Genomic DNA, 18,133 nt, shown 5'->3' with positions numbered 1-18,133 from the left:
TAGATAGATAGATAGATAGATAGATAGATAGATAGATAGATAGATAGATAATTTTGTATTTTTAGTAGAGATGAGGTTTCACCATGTCAGTCAGTTTGGTCTTGAACTCCTGATCTCAAGTGATCCACCCACCTTGGCCTCCCAAAGTGCTGGGATTACAGGCCTGAAACATCATGCCTGGCCAGACAAAGTAGATTTTAGAACAATAATATTACCAAGGAGGAAGATAAGGGTTTTATAATAAAGGGATCAATTCACAAAACATCATAACTATCCAAAATGGAAATACACCTAACAACAATACTTCAAAACACATCAAGAAAAAACTGTTAAAAATGCAAGAAAAAAATAGATAATCCATAATTATAGTTAAAGATTTCAACAATCCTTTCTCAGTGATCAATAGAACAAGTAAACACAAAATGAGTAGAGATATATTTGACATCATACTTAGTGGGAAAAGACGGAATGCTTTTCCTCTACAATTACAAAAAACACAAGTATATCCACTTCTGCTGTGTCTATTCAACATCATACTGGAGGTGCTAGGCAGTGCAATAAGGCAAGAAAAACAGCTAAAAGTCATACAGATTGGAAAACAAGAAATAAAACTGTCTCAGTTCTCTATTTGCAGAAAACATGATTGTCTTTGTATAAAATCTCAAAGGATTCAAGATCCAAAAAAAAAGAAGACAAAAAAAGCAACTAGAGCTCATGAGTGAGCTTAGCAATGACACAGGATGCAATTTCAATATGTAAAAATCAACTAACTTTTGAAATACTACAATGAATAATTAGAAATTACAACAAACAAATTATTTGGAAAAATGAAGAATATCTTCTCCCAAGCGATCACTCAACTAAAGAGGCTGAAATAATATTTAATACTTAGCATTTTAAATTTATAGGCAAAATAAAATCTTAACATTAATAAATTTTGGAAAAAAATACTTTCTTCCTGCCTGATGAATTTGATTTATTTTAGAAGTGTCCAACAAATTATTCCCCAGAAAAAAATGTTTCAAAACTAAGTTCCCTATACCAACTGAAGAAATAGTGATTTGAACTTCATTGTGTCATGTTAAACAATATTTCTACTGACAAATATTGTTCATATCTTCGTTTTCTACAGTTGAAATACAAAATGTTTGCTGAAGGTTTTATATTTCAAGGTGACTTGGCTATTTAAAAAATCCACTGCTGTGTTTTCTACTGCATCCTAGAAAATTACGCAGCAGTTATGCCAAACCTGTCCCTCCTTCCCCTTGGCAGATATTACTAATCTCAGGATCCAGGTCCTTTAGCCTTTCACCAGGCTTAGAATCTTTCTCAGCACAGCCATCACCTAACAACCACTACCACTCAGAGTTGACATGCAAATTGATACCTAGTTAATATCCTAGAGTTACAACACCAAATCCAAATTCCTTTGGGAACTAAATCCTCCAAAATCAAGCACACCCTGCCCTGCCCATCTGTCCAGTAAAACTTTCTTTTCTCTTCTTTCTGCCTTTTCCAAATCTGCTCTTTCTTCCAGGCCCAGTTCAGTCTCTACCTCAGCCATAAAGTCTTCCCTCAAATACCTGGGTTCACAATGAATATTCATTTTGGTGAGCTCCTATTTCACATATAATTAATTCCACATTTTAATGTAGACTCAGTCTTCCTCATGGGTCATGAGTGATGGCTTTGACACCTGAAACCAAGAGGTATCCATCCTATGACTGTAATACAGTCCTCCCATCACAAAGCTGAAAGCAATGCAGGCACTCAACAGCTGCTATAGGCAATTTGCTTTGATTGTCACTAACATTCACACTCAAGGGGGAACATAAGCTGACGTGCCATTCCAGGACACCTTGACCAGACAGTGGCATTCATATTGAGTTACTCTTTTGAACTCATCCAAGTATTTCCAGCAATGAAGGTCACAACTTTGTGTTGTGATGAAACCTCTCTGTAGAAAATCCACCATTCTATAACAATAAGATCCTCAAGTCATGATGATTTTTCACCTAGAGATCTGAAAAACCATAAATACATATTTTACAGAACCCCAGACTGGGCCTATAATATTTTCAGTTCAGAATGGAGAATCACCAGGAAAGAACCAATCTTGATGTAAATGGAGAAACAGCAGGGCTAATTTTAAGATAAATATCAGGATTAAATAAGAACTCTGAAAGAAAAGATCAGCTCTATATGATACCTAAATCCTAAGGCCAAATGAATGAGGAATTATAACTAGCCATTGTAGATGTTACCCAGAGGCACCCATGAGCAAACAAGGATGCCTAGAACTGTGATAAATTTTGTATTAACATCTCCATCATCTGCGAAGTTAGAACTTGTTTTGGAACAACTCCTGTCATAAATAAAAGTTCATAAGGCAACCTGTGGTGAAATGCTATTGCTCAAAACAGGCAATGTGAATGCAAAACTCACTTTTTAACACCTGCCATTTCGACTCTATACACATTTTGAACCTCTCTATATAAATCTCAGGCCTTCTAAAGCATAGAAATACCACGTTACCAGTTAATTTCCTTTATTTATATAATAATTTTGAGATGATCTTTTTTTCCCAAACCACATGGCATATTCTACCCCCCAATTTAAACTGTTTTAAAAACCAAATCCAGGCATTGGGACCCATAGAGAATCATCCAGTCTAGATGTGCAAACAAATAAATAAGAGGGGAACGAATGCCTAGGAAAAACAATCCCGCTGATTGTGTGTAAATCAAGAGCTGCTGCTGTTTAACGTTCACTACTTATTAAAGACTCTGGAACTTGTTCACATAGTTCTGTATCATGTATTTTTTTCATTTTCTGAGCAATTTCCCAAGGCTTACAAGATTTTTCATGGACACCATCTTAATGGTTCTGCTCATTTTACGTATACTGGGCAGTGGGGAGATTGGAATGAAGTGAACCAAAATGTTAATAGTGATTAATTCTGAGTGGCAAATGTGCTGTCACATTTATGTATTTATTTGTATTCTATAAATTTTTCCATAATTAGAAGGTATTAGTTTTATACTTGGAAAATAAAGTTAATTAGAAAAATATTCTTACTCTTCATTGTTTGAGGCTAAGCTCTTTATAGGTAGCACCGTCCTGTTGGGGATCCTTTTAAGAATATTTAGGATTTGGCAAAATTTCTATTACTCCTTGTAGTGAGAATAAAGAGAGAGATGACGCTGGTCAGTTCACTTAAAGAAACAGAGCACCTAGTTCTTTAACAATACACATGACAACACACACACACACACACCCTACACTATAGCTTCTTCTTTAAATCTAAAATTAGGATTTCTTTTTCGATGGTATTTTGTAAACCCTCCTTTAACACATTATATATATGACCTCTTTCATTTCGCCTCTTGTCTTTCATTTTACAATTTTTTCATCACTTTTCCTCTTTGATAGGAGAGAAATATAATAATATCCTAGATTCACCTAGCCAATATATATTACTACAATATTTTTATAATCTCTGAAACTTAACAAAAGCAGATTTATTTTCCAATCTTTTAATAACATCACACAGTACCTGGGATGAAAGAAAGATAAATAGGTTGGCGGGTAGATTTCCTGCATCAATTTGCAAGTTTCATCTGAGTTTAAAGAAAATGAACAAAATCAGTTTTACCTCAGGAACATATAAAACTAATACTCATAGAGCTTATAATTGGTTGATAAATCTTAAATTGTGGTGTGCAAATTCTAATTTTAAAAAGCTATCAAGATACTTTGAAATATTTTCATAACTTTAGGTCATTCATAATTTGTGTCTATTTTACTACTATAGACATTTTGAACAGATAGTAATCTTACTTTTAAACAATCACAGAAAGCAAACCAAAAGAGCTTGATTTTTACTACATTGACTTTGCCTCTTTATATTCAAGGACAAAATACATGTATAAGTCTAAGACACTTAGAGTTAAAGTAAAAGGATGTTGATCTCATTTGCCCAAAGAACTCGTCCCAGTTCTGTCTCTGGTTGCCTGTTCCACAACTGAGTTTAAAATTTAGTTGATAATTTCTCTGTTAACAGCAGAACATGCAGCTTTTTGAATGACCACAGTAATCCCCTAGAGCCATTGTTTACAATAATTTTTCTAATTCAATACTGTCACTGCAGGGAGCTTTCTTCTCTAGTACACTGAAATTTTGACAGTCCATATGGTATCAACGAATTTCCCAGGTGCTGAGCAACAGCCAACCTGTATTTTTGGCAACCTGCAGAGGTATTTAAGTTTTCCTTTGTCATTCTTCCTAATACTGCTTACAAGGTTTTTTAGAGGTAAAAGTTTAAAGTAGTTGGTGGAAAAAAGTTTCAAATGCCTTGTATTATCAGGGCAAATATACTGTCAAGGAAAATTCCCTTCTGAAATAAGAAAACAAAAGTCATTCGTTTAAGAATGTCTTTGGAGAACTATTATGGGAATATGAGTTTGAGATGTTATTCTTGGTACTTCTCAGTTTTAGGCACAAGTTTGCTGTCTTTACTCAGCTGTGAAATATAGCATACACATTGGACACAGAGGCTCATACCTGCAATCCCAGCACTTTGGGAGGCTGAGACAGGAGAATCACTTGAGGCCAGGAGTTCAAGACCAGACTGGGCAACATAGTGAGACCCTGTTTCTAAAAAATAAATAAATAAATAAATTAGTTGAGAGTGGTGGCATGTACCTGTAGTGTTGGCTACTCAGGAGGTTGAGGTGGGAGGATCACTTGACTCCAAGAGTTTGAGGTTACAGTGAGCTATGATTGTGTCACTGCACTCCAGCCTGAGTGACAGAGAAAGATCCTATCTCAAAAATAAATAAATAAATAAATGGTAGTATACAATGTTTTCTTCACCTAGCTTATAAATCTGGGTAAGTTTAGGATGAGTACCAAATCAGCCCCACTGATAATCTGGTTTATTACAGATCTCAAGTTAATTTTAGAATATCAGCATATATTTGTTAGCTGAATTGAAATATGGCACTAAGTTAATGATATGGATGAAACTATAGTATTAGGACTATCTAGACAGGAAGCAAGCATTTTACAAATCTGAAGATATTTTTAAAGATTAAGATATTTCCCTTTTTCTTGAATTTATTAAGCATGTACTTCATATTATCCACAAAACTCTAGGAATTAGGCATTATTAATACCCCCATTTTATAGAGCAATGATTACAACCCAGATTTTTTCTAATTCCAAAACCATGTACTTAAGAACTTACATTATTTTTGCCCAATTTGAAAAGTACTTTGGTCACTATAAGGTACATTTTGGCATTTCAAAAAATGGCTTCTCAGAGAATGAACCCCTTTCCATGTTTTGGGTTCACCATTGAATGGGTCAGTCTTTGTGGGAGACCGAATTTCACCTGTCACTGCCAATACTTTGGTTCCTAGCCCCTGGCAGCTAGGATACAGACTCATGTGCTAAACTCAACAAATCTGGTGTCCTATCTAGGATTTTGAGTCTGGCATGAATATTCAAAGGAGAAACAGTTTATAATTTGGTTCCAGCTTTGGCAATGGCCAGTAGCTACTTTCCAGTGATGATATTTAAACTAAATCAAGAAGCCAAGAATCTAGGGGTGGAGTCATCAGTAGTACTGGTCATAAGGAGACCATTCCACGCTGTGATTTGAATGTCTGTCTTGAGCCTAGTTCTATGCCTAGTTAGTTCTCCAATGTTTTCATCAATTCTATGATCTACCTGATGTCCATCTAGTACATAGGTTTTCAACTTTAAATAACTGTAATTGGTATCTGTATCTTACACACCTACAGGTTGCCAGAACTAAAGGATAATCATCTACTTATCTTTGCACCACATTATTTCTCTATGACTTCTTTTTACTGGCAGTGATTATAGCATTATCAATTATTTTTCAAAATCCATTCTTCCCTTTTTCCTTGAATTGCAAAACCCCTGATTTTAATTAGGCCACTCAATCAAAGATTATATTTCCCAAATTTCCTGGCAGCTAGGTTAGCTCATATAACTAATGGGATGTGAGTGAAATGATGGGTGCAATTTCTTTGTCACGATATTAATGGAAAAAAGCACTGTCTCCACTTCACCTATGCCCCTTATTGTTGGCTAGAAGGCAGACATGAGGGAGGGAGCTGAGGCAACTATTTTAGACCATAAGATGGAAGCCACAGGTTGAGAATAGCAGACCAACAATGCAGGAATTTGGGTCCTGGATGAAGTGTAGCCTTCAGCCCTGTCTGCTTACCCTTGGACTATTTCTTGTAAATTAAATGAACTTCCATCTTTGAAAGCCATTGTTATGATGGAATTCACTGCAGAGCAATCCTGCATTCTAATGTGGCTATCAGCATTTTGGACTACGTCACACAACTACTTGCCAGGCGTCCTTAATGTTGAATTCTCTTGAAGCTTTCTTATGAGAAAATAAGCATTGCTTCATGTGACTCCCACCTTGAGCTTTTTGAAATTTAGTCATTTTTTCCAGCCAAATATAATAGCTACACAGTGGTAACAGAAGTGAGAAAAAACTACAGGGGGATTGTGTGGCCATTTGGGCCACAATGGCAGAAATGGAAGCCCCAGTGGTGCATGAAGAGACAGAGCAAATTCAAATGAGCATGAAAAGGTCAGGCCTTAGTTTTATATGCTACTTGAAAAGTGGTATGAGGCCTTTTAGCAGTATTTAAATAATATGATCATGCTGGTTTTCATCCTGAAATTCATGCCACCCTAACTAAATAGAAGAATAAATGAAAGAACACAACTGTGTTGTGACTTATGACACACTTTTATAATTGACAAAAGTACAGTTGAGGTTATTTCTTTATTAATCTCACTGAACAAATGTTCCAAAACTAGATCTCTTTTTCCAATTAAACATAATCTCTATTTCATAAATTAAAGTTAACAAAGTCAAATGCAATTTAGTTATGAAAATCTGTCTTTCTTTTCTCAGCCCACAGTTGACCAATCCCATGTGCATTAGATAAAAGCATAGGGAAACAAGTGGCTTTGCTAAACATTTTGGTATGCAGAGAAACCATTACGCCATTGATGCTATGGGACTGCAATCACATTCACATAGAATGAAACATGCTGCCTGCAATAAATTACTGGGTATGTTAGAGCCTTCGTTTAACCCAAAGTGCTTCATAAAGTGTGTTCTCTGTGCTAAAATCTCTGCTTTCTTTGGAGTAAAAAGAAAAACCTGAAATCTTTCCCCATCTGTGGCTCACGATCTATAGCTAAGGAAAAACAAATCCTATTTCTGCGTTGTTGCAAGAATGTAAAACTTTACTGTTCCCAGGAAGTGGGAATGAGTCAGTAATTATAAGCACTAAAATTACTATCACTGTTAATTTTCTTTACCTACCCAAAATACTAGAGAACTTGAAGTACAGTGGAAACTGTTTTTTTAAAAAAAGACATACGTATGACATATCATAGAGTCATCTTCTTGAACCATATCAATTTCCTCTCATATGTATTAGAGAGCCAAGAGATCTGATAACTTCTTCCCTCTGTTCTGATACTTATCAAGCCAAGTGTTTCTTAATAGTATGATGATTACCAGCTAAGAGCTGAGCTGCCAAAGATGATTGCTTTAAAGCCCTTGTAACATCAGCCTAAGGCGGCCTAAAAGATGAGCAAAGAGACTAATCACAGACCTTTGAACACGACTAAGCAAACCACAGCCAAATGGATAACGTTTCACAAAGAACTCGTGATCTTTGGATGCTGGGTTTTTTTCTACCACATACATTCCATAATGGTTATGAATTCCATTAGCACTAAATACCCACTGAGCACTAAGCCAAGAAGAGAAATGAAATTCTGTCTATACAATATCAAGACAGCCAATTGATTCAATTAGTTTAAAAAACTATTTACAGAGTACTTTCTATATGCCAGACATTCATGTAGGTGATAAGGATATAGCAGTATATAAGAGAGTTCCTTAAGTCTGCAAGCTTACAGTCTAGTGGTGACTACAACCCCTAAGATTGTACAAAAAGCACAGCGGTTAGCACACAGGTAGGTAGTAAAAGTCTGAAAGTCTGAGTTCAAATTCTAACTCCATCACATAATTTCATGTTACTTAAATTCCAACTTCCTCATTTTCTTCATCTGTAAAATAGAAATGATAATTGTACTTGACTAACAGGTCTGTGGTGAAGATTAAGAAAGAAGATATATTTAAATCACCTAGAATGACCCCTGGTATAGAGTTAATACTCAATAACTGTGAGTTATGATGATTTTTTTAATTGCATAGAGTTTTTCAACAGACAAAAGTGAGAAATTTTGCCATACATGAATGTTATAGAAACAATCCCCAGGAGAAAATGTCAGGCAAAGGAGGGAGGTTCCTGGCAGAGAAAATAGTAATAAAGTATATGGGAATATGAAACCACATGGTGAGCACCCCCTTAGTATTGCCAAAATGTAAATTCAGAGGATGTTCCTCAAAACCTCAATCTAACTATTTGCTGGTTATGTATATTAAAATCTGGATGATAGATATTTTCATGATATTTTGAGATAGCTACCTAGATTTTTTGACACCACCGAGAGAGCAGGACCAGGAACAAATCCAGATCATGCAAGACCCATACCCAGTGAGAATCCAGAGAAGCACTTTGTGCAAGTAAGTTGCATGATCTGATTTGTCTTCTTAAAAGATCATACTTCCTTTATGAGGACAATATAGGAAGCAGAAAAAGAACTTAAATTCAAGGTAGAGAACTAGAAAATAGAAGATGGATTCAAAATATGTTTTAGATGCAAAGTCCTTAAGACTTGATGTTTGTGTGGAGTAAGGGAGGAGATATTGAAAGTTAATCCAAGGTTTTATATTTGAGAAACCGATTTAAGTAAAAACCCTGAAGGAAGAATAGATTTCAAGGGGAAGATCATGCATTCAGTTTTGAACAATTTAATCTGAGTTGCCTATATGACATCCAAATAGAGACGCAAAGTGAGTACTTCAACATTTATGAGAGGTTCTCAGGAGAGAAGTCTCGGATAAAGTCTTTAAAACACACATAATATGTGTAGTCCTTGGGGTGGAATGGAATTGCCCAAGGAGGCAAAAGAAGAGCATCCTAGGATGTGGCCATAAGAAGCATCAGCACCTAAAGATTAGAAATGAGAAATCACTTTTGGAAAATGAAGAAAAGTAGCCAAAGTGATAGAAAAATCAGAAAATGTTAATTTCATGGAAGGCAAGGAAGAAGCATGTTTATCAAGAAGGAAGAGCTGATAAAACATACAAAGAGAGTTCAAGTAAGGTGGGAACTGAATATTGTCCTTTGAAGTCTTTAGATCCTTGGTGGTCTTCACAAGAGCCAATCAGGGAAGTGGTATGGGTGGAAGCAGATTGTGCTGAAATGAAGAGTCAGTGGGAACAGAGGAAGCCTGGCTTTGAAGTGAAGGAGCCTGCTGGGCAACAGCTGGAAGGTCTTAGAGGACCCTGGGAGGACTTGGGTGGTTTCTCTTAAGATAGAAAAGACTAGAGTTTGTTCAAATGTCTGAGGTTCATGAGTGGGTGGCAAATGATGGAATCCTGAGCATAGCCTTCTCAACTTTGAAGACAGAGCTCAAATATCCCTGCTTCTGAGGAATCTTTCCAAATAATCAAAACTAAGATAAGGCAATATGCCCATTAAAAACTATACAGACCTCTCTTAAACCACTAACCACACTGCAATTATTCATTTACTTGTTTCACTCACTAAAATAGAATCCACTGAAGTGTAGGGATTTCTTATCTAGTACAACTGAGTAAAATCAGTTCTATTTATTCAACATAAAAGTCCGATTCTGTTTTTTTCAAACACTATTGGCTTCTTTTTCCTTTTAGAGATGGGAGTCTTGCTCTGTCACCCAGGCTGGAGTGCAGAGATGCCATCATGGCTCACTGCCACCTCTATTTCCTGGGCTCAAACAAGTGTCTCACCTCAGCCTCCCAAGTAGCTGGGACTTTAGAGTGGCTGAGACTATAGGCATGTGCCACCACACCCAGCTAATTCTTTTCTTTCTTTCTCTTTCTTTCTTTCTTTCTTTCTTTCTTTCTTTCTTTCTTTCTCTCTTTCTTTCTCTCTCTCTCTTTCTCTCTCTCTCTCTCTCTCTCTCCCCCCCATTCTCTCTCTCTCTCTCTCTCTCTTGCAGAGATGGGGTCTCACTATGTTGCTCAGGCTGGTCTTCAACCTCTGGGCTCAAGCAGCAATCCTCCCTGCTTTGGCCTCCCAAAGTGCTGGGATTATGGGCGTGAGCCATCATGCCCAACCCTAACTATGGGTTTTTTAAAAGGCCTACATAAAAGGAATTCCAACCAACACTTGAACTTAACTTATTAAGATGTGTTAGAACAGATAAGGCTATACAGATTTCTTCTATGAATGCTTTTGTCTCTAACTTTCCTATAAGCAACCTATTTTATGCATAGTATTATCCTCTGCTGAGTCTAGCAAGGCACCGAACATAACCTAGGAGGTTCAATAAATACTTGTTAATTGATCTTTATCTGCATGAAACTTTGTATATACAAAGCACAAAGATTGCCTCTGAATATTGTGTTAAAATAGTCATATCTGTTTGGTGTTAGCTGAGCATTTTGTGTCACCCATCATTTTGACAAAGACTATTCACACAAAACAGCAGGTAAGTGAATCATGGCGAGTGAGACCATCCACTTGCCACGTAAAATAGATCTATTGCTCTCTCTGCAATATGCAATCTTCTTTAGCTGTCAAGTAATTAAATTGCCAAGCTTAAGTTCTAATTGTTTAAATTTGTTGGTGCTAGAAACTGATAATAAAGTGCATTTCAGGTACACAACTCATGAGCAGAGCAGTTGTGTAGCAGCCCAGAGCCAGAACCCTTTCTAGCTAAAAGTATTTACAAGGCAACCCATCTATTGTGCTCTATGATGAAGCTGTACAGGGCATTTTCCTTCTTTGCAAAGCACAGTCATTTTATTTTTTTGCTGCTACTCCTACTGCATTAAGCACAGATATACTAAGAGAGCCAAAAAGTAAAAAAACAAAACAGAAAAAAAAAAAAAAACAGCAAGAACTCCAACGTACTGACATTCAATCTTTCTTGACTGAAGAAACCTAGCAAAGGATGATGCTATTTCTTTTCCCAGTACATCAGACAAATGTCACTAAATGTACATGTCTGTGGCAGAGGTCACTGATTTATCTATATCTGTGTTTTCAGATTTAAAATAGTAGTTTGTGGAAGAAAAAAAAAATATTTGGTAGGGGACATTTCAAACTATGAGCTCAGACAATACTTGGTTGAAAACATAGGCTCTATCATTAGGAGAATAATACTTTTAGGTCTGGAACAGAGGAAACCTCTCAATTATTCTGGAACAGCTGGGGACACAAAGGAAGTTGAAACTGGACATTCATTTCAAGCTATTAAATAATATGTTATACTACAGTAGGGCATTTAGAGTCTGTGTGACTTCTGCAAAAGGTAGCTACCATGAGCATATTTGTCTAGCTTTCTTCCCAAATTCCTACTGAAGTGACCAGTGGAATATTCAAATGGAAAACTGCCTTAGCATCAGACACTAGAAGGATGCTCCAGCTCTCCATACCAGAAATTGGAAAGGATGGAAACGTCCTGTGGGAATCAAAACATTAGGCAATAAGTAAGAGGATACTTCAACCAACCCTTATTCACTACAGGGACCATCCAGAACCAGAGGCAGGAAACATGATCATGGGTTGATTCTTGCTTTCCTGTCTTTCCAGACTGACAGCACAGGACCTGGCAGCCAACATTGGAAGGCTTCATGGTTTTCTTCTAGCACAGATAGAGCCAATGCAGACAAGAAGTGGGAATATGGGAGAAAATTAATCCACAATGTAGTGCAGTGACATATCTCCCGGCCACATTGACCTGCACCTGCTCCCTCCCTGATCCTCTTATATAGGTGACACACTGTGAGATTTTTGTTGAGTTGGTTGTTTGTTCTTCTGTGCTTCCCTCTGTCTAGACTGAAGGACCTCTGTGGAACATTCAGGGAGAACAAGAAGCATACCAGTTTCTAACAGAACCCACTCAACTCCTACAAAGGTTGGCAAGCAGAGGCAACCTTCTGGAAGAAAAAGAACACTGAAAAATCATGATACACTTAAAAATTGGGGGAGTATAAATAAAGGGAAGCACTTAGAAAAATTACACTTATCCTGTGACTCAACAGGAACTTTTTGAGCAACTACCATGTGTCAGGCACTGTGTTAGGTTAAAAAGAGAAAATAAAGCAACCCTGACTTTCTTCCATCTTTTTATTTGTTACCAGAATCAAGTAATCTTTAAAAATAACTAATCAATGTGTCAGTAAGATTCCAGGGAACACTGAGTTGATTTATATTTGAGAAATATAAGTAAATAAGAGGGGTAAATCTAAGATTAAGAATTAGTTGAAAATAAAAACCAAATTAAAGCCACAATAGAAGCAATTAAAAATATAGAAAATGAAATCAGTAAACTAAAAAATAATTTTGAGAAAGACACCCAGAATTCTCATGAAAGCCCTAAATAATTTAAACTATGAACAGAAAGAAGAGAGACAGAGATAGATCCTGGTACTTCAACCTCTGATTAACAGGAAATTCCAGAAAGAAAAAATATCAATATTCAAAGCAATGAAAAAGGAAAAATTTGCTGATTAAGAAAGGTCTGACTGTTTTATGGCAATTGACAAGCTATTTCTAATATCTATATGACTAGTCCAAGGAATGAAAAAGCTCAAACCATGAGAAAAATAACAAATTTGGAGTATTAACACTAAGTACAAGATTTTCTACAAAGCTACAATATTCAAGACAGCATGTTATTGGTGTAAGAATAGAAAAATAATGCATTGGGACAGAATGAAACTCCAGAATGGACTCACCCTTATACATTCAAAAGACTTCAGACAAAGGCAAAAATCAATTCAATTGAAGAAAGAAAAGCATTTTCAACAAATAGAGCTGAAATAACTGCATATTCAAAGGAAAAAAACGATGAATCTTGGTCATTATGTTCAAGATTATCATTTGTATTACTATATAAAAATAATAATTTAGAATAGATAATAGGCCTGAACTTTTCAGCTAAAATTATAAAGCTTCTACAAGAAAATATAGAAGAATATTTCCACAACATCAGGCATATTTTTTTTTGTAAAAAAAAAAAATATTTTTTTACAAAGTATTAATCATGAAATTAAAAATTGGAAAATTGGTCTTTACCAAAACTTAAAACTACTGTTCATCAAAAGATCTCATTTAAGTAAATGAATAAATAAGCCACAGACTAGGAAAAAATATGCACAATACTTACATATAATGAAGTATATGTATCCAGAACCTATCAGAGACTCCTACAATTCAATAAGACACAAATAATCCAATAAAAATCATCAAAAGACTTAAATAGACACCTCACAAATAGGATATAAAAATGACAATAAGAAAGAAAATTTTGTTCAATACCATTAGACATTAGGCAAATGCAAAATAAGTCAAATGGGTACATACTACACGTGAGAATTCTAAAACAGAAAATACTGACAACACCAAAGGCTACTGATGATGTGGAGTAACTGGAATGCTCGTATATTGCTGGTAACATTATAAAATGGTATAATCCTTCAGAAAGTAGTTTGGCAGTTTCTTAAACTGTTAAAAATATACCTACTCCATTGCCCAAGTATTTTTCCAGGAGAACTAAAAATGTATACCCAATGTCCACAAAAAGACTTGTAAAAGAAAGTTCATAGCAGTTTGTTTCATAGTAGCCCTGATATGGTTTGACTGTGTCACCACCCAAATCTCATCGTGAATTCTCATGTGTTGTGGGAGGGACCCAGTGAGAGGCAATTGAATCATGGGGGCAGGTCTTTCCTGTGCTGTTCTCGTGATAGTGAGTAAGTCTCATGAGATCTGATGAATATATAATGGGGAGTTTCCCTGCACAAGCTCTCTTCTCTTGTCTGCTGCCATGTGAGACATGCCTTTCACCCTCCACCATGATCGTGAGTTCTCCCCAGCCACGTGGAACTGTAAGTCCATTAAACCTCTTTCTTTTGTAAATTGCCCAGTATCAGATATGTCTTTATCAGCAGCATGAAAGCAGACTAATATACATATTACCCCAGTTAAAAAAAAAAAGACAATCAATAACAAATGCTGGCCAGGATGATGTGGGGAAAGGGGAACCCTTGTACATGGTTGGTAGGATTGTCAATTAGTACAACCAGTATGGACAACAGTTTGGAGGTTTCTCAAAAAACTAAAAACAGAACTATGACCTGATCCAGTAATCCCATGCTTAGTATACAACCTGAAGAAAGAAAATCAGTATATTGAAGAGATATCTGCACTCCCACATTTATTGCCACACTCTTCACAATAGACAAGATTTAGAAGCAACTTAAGTGTTCATCAACAAATGAATGGAGAAAGAAAATGTCAATTGTGTTTCTAACTGTACCTACCCTGGACATTTTGTTATTCACAGAAAATTGTTGTCTTGTTTTAATTCTTTTCAAAAGATGGTTTATAATAAGCTATAGAACCTTAACAGGTACTCTCAAATACAGGCTTCTGATAACTTTGGAGATGGTAATATTAGAATAAAGGAAAATGTGCAAGATTCACGAAGAGCTGAAATGTTTACAAATATCAAGCAAAACCAGAGTTAACCAAATGGACTGAACTCAGAAAGCTGAAGCAACCTTTTGACTTTTGCTTGGAATATTGCTTATCCTTGTTTTGTTTTTCAGAGTCAATGAAACTTATTTTGAACTATTTATGGCTTTAATAATTAAGTAGGGCATACTCCTGGGATCAAAGTTTGGAGCATGTTTGTTTCTCTCTTCCTAGTTCCTCTAGAATTTGGAAACTATCCATGAGTATTCTCAACTTATAGTAATACAGCTTTTGCATCAGTTCAATAAGAATCCATTTTTTCTTTTGCAACAGGATGCAATTGGAAAAACTGGGTACTTTACCAAGGCTTTGACTAGAAGGGTATGCTTTCCTTTAAGGAGTCAAGCTCAACTCACAGAGCCAATAAAAGCCCAGTGGGAAAACTGGCCTCATTCCCTTGTCTATGCAGTCCCTGTACAAGGTTCCTGACCTGTGGTCAGGAAAGAATGTCACTTTCTTACAGGTTCAGGAGCTCCAAGTTTATATTGGGACCTTAAGAGGAAAGAATCACCCAACTCACAGGCATTTGAGAATGTAAACCCATGGCTAGGCTGGGCTTTAAAAGGTCTTATCTGTGATTCCTTGTGGAACACACTTTCATCAAAGCCAATCCAAAAGGCCTAAGTAGAAATAATTATTGCTGCTGCATTTTATGTAAATAATCATGCCAAGTATAAGACTAAAGTCTATTTTGCAAACCACTCAGTCCTATGACAATTTGTTTTTTAACAAACATGAAGACTGGAGAGAGATAAATCATGTTCCAAAGCTTATCATATATTTGTCATTAAATTCCAGACTCCCTAGTCTTTTTTAAGTTTTGCCTACATTTTAGACTAACCCTGCTTGTTCCTGTAAACCAACCAGCAGTCCCTGCCTGCAGCTCAGAAAGAACAAGAGGGATAGATAATATAAAATTCTGGATCAATATTCTAGTTCTGAGCAATTAGCCTGCAAATCCTGCCAGGTGATGAGAATAAATAAAATGCCCATGACTTGGAGGTTTCCTTTTGAGAAAGTAAGAACAAGGGGGTTAACCAAAGCCAAACACCATGCACCCAAGTCCTAGCAAGCGTAACTACCAGTTATCCTGGTGTGTCACAAGACATCCTTTTCTCTCCCTTGTTGGAGGAGGACTTAATTCCACAGCTTCACCTTAGCCTTTGGCTTATGATAAGGAGTCCATGCTCACTGGCGATGTGCCTTTTAACCTCTGTTGCCATCTGCCTCTGAATTCCTCAGATTGGGTTTTCTTTCCTAGCGCTTTGACCCAAAGCTTGGAATTGAGTTTGGGACAAAAATGTGTCTCAAGGGGGTTCCAAGTCCAATTTATTCTTTCATAAAACTAAGGCAATACACCTCTCAGGAAGGCATTGTGAAAATTAAATGTGATATCTGAATATCATGCCTCAAATATGGTAGTTAATGAGAAAATTTAAGTTAAAAATGTTTTGAGAAATTAACTTTCCCTGAGTCATTTGCTTTATAACTGAAAAGTTTTTACGTGAATCAGGAAGTATATTGAGGAGTTTCACGTAAATTATTTAATTACTCAAAAAAGAATAAATTTCTACAGGTAACACTTTAGTTTGTGTGTCCAGAAACTTGGGCCACTTTATGACATTCCTGTTTCCCTTGATAACTAAGATATCAAGAACCTACAAACAAGAATTTAGGTTTTAGTTCCTTGAAAACTTGTATTTTTTGTAAAACCATATCACATGGAATTTGGTCCTTGATGGTTGTCCAGAGAGTGTCGTTTCTAAATATGAAAGCAAATGGAAAAGAATAAGTATCTACAGGTAGAATTTAGCTGCTTCTAAGAAAAAAAAAAAGACCTGGAGGTTTTCTTTACTTTTGACTTCTGACTCCATTATAACTTCCATACCAATCTTTAGCAGAATGATACAGCTTAGGTACAATCTAGTGAGTGGTTTTATTTCAAGTGTTTTTTTCACACAGCTCAAGAGAGGAGATTGTAAAAATATTACAGTTAGAAATAAAGTGGATTGGTCAAAGGACCTTGAAATCCCACAACATTTGCCACACTAACTAGACTTCAAGAAGCTCCTTTATTTGGACTTACACTCTCACTTCAGTATTGAAAGACAGTATTTAGAGAAAAAAAAATCAACATTCAATTGCTTATTGCCTCAATTCCCAAAAGTTATTTAAGTAAGGCTCAGTGAGTCTGCATGGGGCAAAGCATTAAAAACCATTAATTTACCTCCCTTTGATGATACTAGTATCTCTCTTCACTTGTGTGCTTTTCAAAACGGATTTGAGCTCATGCCACTTCCAGAATGTGTGACCCACTGAAAATCTCTCTTTATCACTGATCTCAATTTGCACCTATGTAAAAAGAGAATGATAATACCTGTACTACTTATCTCACCGGGTTATTTGGGAGGATCATAAAGGATACTGTGTATAAGAGCACTTGACAGTGTGTAACATGCTATGGTAAATTGCAAAAATGATCAGTTTTCTCCTTCCCTGTATCCATGCTTCTTTCCCATTTGAATTTTCAGCTTCTCTTGTCAAGACATTCATTTCTTCACTCCTAGAATCTGGGCTGATCTTGTGACTTCCTTGGACCAGCAAAGCATGTCAGACATAATGCTGTGACAGTTCTGACCTAGGCCTCAAGAGACCCTTGCATGAGGCTACCCCTCTTGGAAACCATGAGAAAGTTCTGGAGCAGGAAGGAGCTGTCCCCAGCTGAGGCCATCCTCGGTCAGCTGGCCCACGGTCAATGGGACAACTGCTCACAGTTTCACCAGCCAACCCTGCTGCAAAGACCTGAGCCTAGCCCATCTGCAGAGTTTCCCAGGCAACTCTCAGACCAATGGGCTGAATAAATGGTTATTGTCTTAGGTGAACACATTTTGGGATTTTTTTTTTTTAAACGGCAAGAGGTAACTGATATACATGTCACAGATATTAAAACGTCAGGACAGTATTTTCATTTCATTATCTTTCAAAAGAAAGAGGTCTACTTGAAAAATCACGGAGAAAAGCTAACCTAAAATTCTTTTCAAAATTAGACAAGTCACTTTTATGGAGAATTCAGTTTTTGTCTTCCATGAAAAACCTAAATGGAATGATTTTGTTGTCTAATTACTTGTAGGGCACACACCTATGTTTCTGGGGGTAAATTCATAATCACAATCGCCCTTTCATGCAGCAAATTTTTTCAGTTTATAGTCATTCTCATAAGAAATATACCTATTGTGTTGAAAAGTAGTACTTCTTCCATCCATGTGACTGAATGTAACCCAGAAAATCTGAAATTAAAAAAGAAATATCTTAGAGATCATCTTTAGTGTCCCATTTAATTCAAGAACCCACTTTCTATAATATCCCAGAGAGTACTCAGTTATCTTTTATTTGAACCATTC

The sequence above is a fragment of the Piliocolobus tephrosceles genome, chromosome 10, assembly GCF_002776525.5.
Source record: "Piliocolobus tephrosceles isolate RC106 chromosome 10, ASM277652v3, whole genome shotgun sequence".
Classification (NCBI taxonomy): domain Eukaryota; kingdom Metazoa; phylum Chordata; class Mammalia; order Primates; family Cercopithecidae; genus Piliocolobus; species Piliocolobus tephrosceles.
Note: the sequence above shows the minus strand (reverse complement) of the source record.